Raw genomic sequence first — 6,000 nt, 5'->3', positions numbered from 1 at the left:
ATTTCAAACACCATCGATAAATGAACTTATAAAGGTGTGTGGGTGTGTCAGGTTTATGTGCTACTGTAATCACTGTATTTCTTCTGAACAACACAATAGTGTGACGCACCTTGTTTGATATTTCTGCTCTTGCATTTTTTGAATTTCACAGGAAATCACGAGAGTTTCGACGTGTAAAGCAGTAAATTAGAACATTTGTCAGTGTCCTCCACATGTGTGTGTGCAAGAGGGAAGAACTTAATAGAACTTACCTCTGGCAAGACTGAACGTTTTCATTTGATGTGAATATACCTGCATTATTTTAAATTCAGTTAAAGTAAAAAGAGAAGAGAAGACCACCTACACAAAATTTAAATCAGAAAACCTGTTCCTAGTCCGATTCTGAACCAGATGATGACATTTTGAAAGTAAAGTAACTAACATATTTCATTTTCATCATGAGTGAGTAAATACATTATGTTAGCTTCAAACATTTATAAGCCATTATGGATGAGAAACAATTAATTATTGATGGGTTTTATATGCATCACTTCAACAACAGTGTTTAAATCCACTGCTACATACACATACAGAATAAAACGAGACCTTAAGCAGGCTGAACATGAACTTGGACAAACTATTTAAAGTGACACGTTTCCTGGGAATGTGAAGCGGTTTGTTTATTCGGTTGTGTCAGTTTTTCCAGGAAGTGATTGATTCAGGAGCAGCCATCTAGATCAGTAATTAAATTCACATGCATTGTTGACGTATGTTCGTCTTGTTCCGGTAAAATGATGCTGATTCAATTGTTGGTTCCATGTTATTGTCAAGGAAACTTGATTCTGTCGTAATTGTCTCGACTTTTCAAGCCTTTGAACCTTGTATTTTTCCAAAACATTGGAGGAGGGCGGCTCTGAAGAAAGCTGGAATAAACAATCAGGACGTCGGTGTCCTGTTTCACATCAACAGTTGAGGAGACATGAATCATATAACATTGTTATTGTGCATATCCACTGTGTAACAGCCGGCCATCTGTTTTGTGCCTGGGGAATGTTTGGATATCTGAGTTGTACAAGTACACATATTTAGTCATTATTACATTTTTCAGGTATCTGTACTTTAGTTGTTTATTTATTTTTCTGATGACTATTTACTCTTAGTCTCTAGATTTTAAATATCAGTACTTTTTATTTCTTACATTTTCAAAAAAGGCTTTTTATTCTAATGCAAATTTTAATTTGTAAGTATTTTAGGGTTAAATATACAAAATGTCTCACATATACTGTTTCTGGCAATATTGCTATCATTACAATTGTCATTGCTTCTCTCTTCATCTCTGTCCGACATTTTCTTTTGTTTAAATACTTTAAACATTGATACATCTCTCCAAACCTGTTAGACACACGTCTCATGAATGTTGTAGATATTATTATTTTGTTGATGAGCTCTGTCACACTCGACATCTATTGCACTTCTGGAATGGGACCCTTCACAAGTGATTCTCTCTGAGGTTTCTATGTAGTTTTTGTAGTTTTTCCTCACTCAAATCGAGGGTTAAGTGCAGAGGACGTCACACCTTGTTCAGCCCTATGAATCTTCGGGGGTCTCCCGACAGCAACCAGAGACAAACCATTCAGGTTTCAACATGATTTATTTATAACCCGGAAAACAAAACTTAACTTAAACTTGCCAGCACTTTCTGCTGGCTTCTTGGCTGCTCAGCTTTGTCCATGTGTCTCCTTCGACAGCTCTGTAGATGTCTGTCTCTGTGTTTAAAGATTTTTGACTTAAAGCTTTCTGCAAGCATGATCTCTGCCTTAAAGCTAAGGCTAAACAAACAGTTAAACAACACCAGGGCCGAGCCATGCAGCGCTGAGGGAAGACGACCTCCTCATCACATTTGCATGAATATGTTACCTTAGGCGCTGAGGAGCTGAGCTTTCATGTCCATTGCCGAGGAGATTAACCATGTTTATTTAGACTTTCTTTACCTTTGGTATCAAGAAAAAGAAACAGGTTCATGTGCAGGGAAACAGAGTTTCACTGGTGTGTGAAGCTGCATTATAAGCTGCCCCCACACCATACGCACAATACAAGACCAGAGCAGATGCAGCTTCTGCAATACAATAGGCTCTGACAACATGGAATTATAGCCTCTGCAGCTGAAAAGTGCCTTTTTAATTGTGTGCTCCTGGGAAATGGCAATAAAGGGTGGGACATATATTGAATAAAGGCATTGATTCTCATAAAAAGATTTAAAAAAGAGGCACAGCTTGTGTCTGGATTCATGTGTGTCTCCCGAATCCTCTCCTGATCTGTAAATTCAAACATGCAGGGGAGGAAACTCAGCGGGGAGAGAAATACTGGATGCAAAATGATTCATGTAGAGACAGAGCATGATGCATGTGATACATCAGTCTTTTGGACTCTGTGAAAACCACAACACCTCTGAGGAGCTTTATATTATGCTGCACAGGGCTCTGTGTGTTCATGCATGTGGGCCGGCGCTGAGCTCAGCGAACAGCTGTGAAGCAGGCTGCAGGTGAAAGATGAGTCAAGTCCTATGGGGAGACATCAATCATTGATGCTATGACACATCTGAGAAGGAGGGCAGAGAGAAACAGAAGGTAAGCCAGGAGAGAGCAGACAACAGTCACACTCTCAGCACCCAGAGTCGAGTTCTGACCTGGTTGAAAAGTGGAGGAGAAGTCGTCACTAGCTGTCCAGGCCCAGCCAAGCCCATCTCAGTCAGCCCAGAGGGGAAAAGAAGGATATGATGCAATGTGTGACAGGGGCTTTGAGTCATTTTCCAGAAACACTCGTCATTTCCTGTACTTTAGTATCATTCTATCGAATTATCTCCACTTATTGCCAATATTGTAATGTAGGTCCCTGGGTGCGTCATAGTGTTTCAGAATACATATCACAAACTACACATGTTTTCCTCCTCAATTTAGCATGTGGGTGTGTATTATACTATACTTTATTATATTTTACAGATGTCACAGCAGATTCATGTAACGTGGTAAGTCTATCCCCTCCATAGACATCATTTTGACTGAGGATTATAAAAAAGTAAAGCAAAGATGTAAATTTAAAAAGACAGATCATAGAGATGGATGCTGTGTCTCCACTTCCTCCCAGTTTCCAGAAATTAAGCAAAAATATCCTGGAGAAGACCACCACCATCTTTCACATGTGGAGCCAGAGACTTCCCAGCAGCGATCAGGGGATGGAGCTCCAGTCGTGAGATCCCTCAACCAATCACCAAGTCAGTCTCAGCTGTCAAACCTGACGTTTCACCCCATTTTTTCAAAGCATCAAATAACTAATCTCAGAAGCTGGTACCAGTCCTCTTTCTGTCTGGAAAACTGTCGACACAAGGTCCTGACAGGCTGGAATTTTGTGCAGCCTGCACAAACACTATAATTTGGCATGATCACAAATGATAAAATGTAACGTAAAACACCAGAAAAACAGCAACTTCCTAAAACACAACTGATTAGTCTCACGTCCAAACTTTGACTACTACGCACCTCGCGGTAGAGACGACTCCCTTATGTGTCGTTATATGACGTGATAGTGAAAAACATCTGTAGGAGCGATGCTGAAATTCGCCACTGTTTGCTCTGAATATTTGTATGGGGTTTATTACATAGATAGATATATAGATAGATGTATAGATGTATAGATAGATAGATAAATGTATAGATGTATAGATAGATGTGTAGATGTATAGATAGATGTATAGATAGATGTATAGATGTATAGATAGATGTATAGATGTATAGATAGATGTATAGATGTATAGATAGATGTATAGATAGTTGTGTTAACAGCTGTGTGTTACTGCCTGTTTGACATTTGATGCTTCTGTGCAATTCACTGGAAGTGCAGATAATATATGTGCTTAAAAAAGAGTTCTGTTAATATAAATCCATAAGTCAAAGCCATTTTACTTGATGCTATACGGCTGACAACAAAACATATGTATGCAGACTTGATTTATGGCAAAGCATACACGGTGTGATTCATGGCAGAATTCCCAGTAGCTGAAATGAAGCACAAGGTGCATTTCAGCTGTGTTGAACATTTCTAGCACAACGCCCACAAGGAAGATAATTTCTTTTTTTGTTCATCCAGGAGAAACCTGCTGTTAAATTTACCTTTTTTTCATTTGCCTGCAAAATGCAAACAGTTTCTGTTAAAAGATGCCGTCACGGTGGAAATGTAGTTTCCCCAAGTTCATACAAAAAAGTGGTATCCCGGTCTAGATGGGAAACATTTCTACAGCGGCATCATTAAAATGACATTTCAGCCACAGCATCTTTGACCTCACAAATTCTCACGTCAAAAACTCAACATCCCAGAGAAGAGAGAGAACTGAAATGGCTTAATGCACCTCTGGGAGAAGTGGAGAGTAATAAGCTATGAATGCACACAATAAAGTCAGGGGGATGTGACCAACAAGGCCAGTGGGACTTTTTGCTTCTCTTTAATGAACACAATAGGTCTTTCAGTGCTGAACTGACTCAGTGTTAACAGGATGTGCTGAAGCATCATCCAGGGCTCATCTCCTGACCCACTGGATAGTGGATAACCTCTGACTGGTGGGATTTAATTGATACATAAAAGCATGTGTGAAACAGTCTCACAGGAATGTGACGCTGTGATGTATGAGTCAGTAGCCAGTGTCAGGCTCTAATGACATATAATGAATGTGTGATGTTGCTGATGTGAAGTAAAAAGGATGACGTCTTCATGGTTTTGTACAGTTTTTCATTTGTCAAAAAGGTCTTTCTAAAGATCCTTGTTTTTTCTTTTTACAGGCCGTAAACATTTCATACACACAAGAGATCTTTTAAGTTCTTTTTTCTAACTTTTCTTACTCCGATTTTAGCCATATGGTAAATGTGGTCCCTTGAAACTTCACTTGCCCTTTTCTTCCCACACCGAAGTGTAAACAGAACTGTTAATTGGTAGTAAACAATTGGTGTTATGTAGGAAGGTGGAAAAAACAAATGAGGCCAGAAATATATGTGTAAAAGGGGTGATACATTTTGATATAAAAATAAACATTAGAATACGTAGGAGAGTTAGAAAGCCTTTACTAGTGTTGCTAATGCATGACAAATATTAAAAATGCACCTACACATTAGTCACCCTAATGAAGGCCACTGTGCTTGAATGCGTAGGTGCATTTTCTTAAATCTTAAAGCCATGCAGTAGCCACACTTAAAAAGGCTTTTACATTTTTCTACAGCAAGATTATCATGGTATATTTTCATATCTTCTTTTTTGTATCAATATTGCTTAGATGTAATTGAGCATATTCGAATTAAAGGTTCGCCAAAATTGCAAAAAAGATACTTTCGAAATTACTCCTGTAGGCGTAAACCATGCAGATGTTTCATTAGTTTTAAATACAGAATCTAGTGTTGAGACATAGAAAAATGACAATAACAAATGATGACTCAACAACTACATGACTTTAGACACAATGCTACAGTTACTCTGGAAAATGGCCACATCTTCATCGTCAAATATTTTCATTAAAATGATTTGCTACACAATTTGTAACTGTAACTGTATTAAGGTGCTAGTGTTTTCACCAGAGACCGTTTTCTGAAATTCAGTACCTTGATATTTTTCAATAATGTATAAAACTCATGAATCTAATCTTAAACAAACCCTCATGTTAACATCGCCTCAGCTTCAGACTGTAACATCCTCATCTCTTCTGTCATGAGCCATACGAGTGAAGGTGCTGTGAGGCCCAGTGTGAATTCAGAGCAGAGAAAGTTTGCAGTAAGTCAGGAGGATACAGGCTGGTGGATTTCCCCGAGTCGAGTGTCGATACATCAAACGGAGGCAGCACCTGTGTTATAGCTGCTCACCTCGGGGCTACAAAACACGCTCTTTTTTTTTTTCAAAGAAGCATTGAGAAACCCCAAACAGGTGCACAGCTCACATCCTCCCATCCATCAAATCACCAGCTTGTATCAAAGCTTTGTGCCGGAG

Source organism: Hippoglossus hippoglossus, chromosome 3, assembly GCF_009819705.1.
Source record: "Hippoglossus hippoglossus isolate fHipHip1 chromosome 3, fHipHip1.pri, whole genome shotgun sequence".
Lineage (NCBI taxonomy): Eukaryota > Metazoa > Chordata > Actinopteri > Pleuronectiformes > Pleuronectidae > Hippoglossus > Hippoglossus hippoglossus.
The sequence above is the reverse complement of the archived record's forward strand: the minus strand, read 5'-3'. Positions refer to the sequence as shown.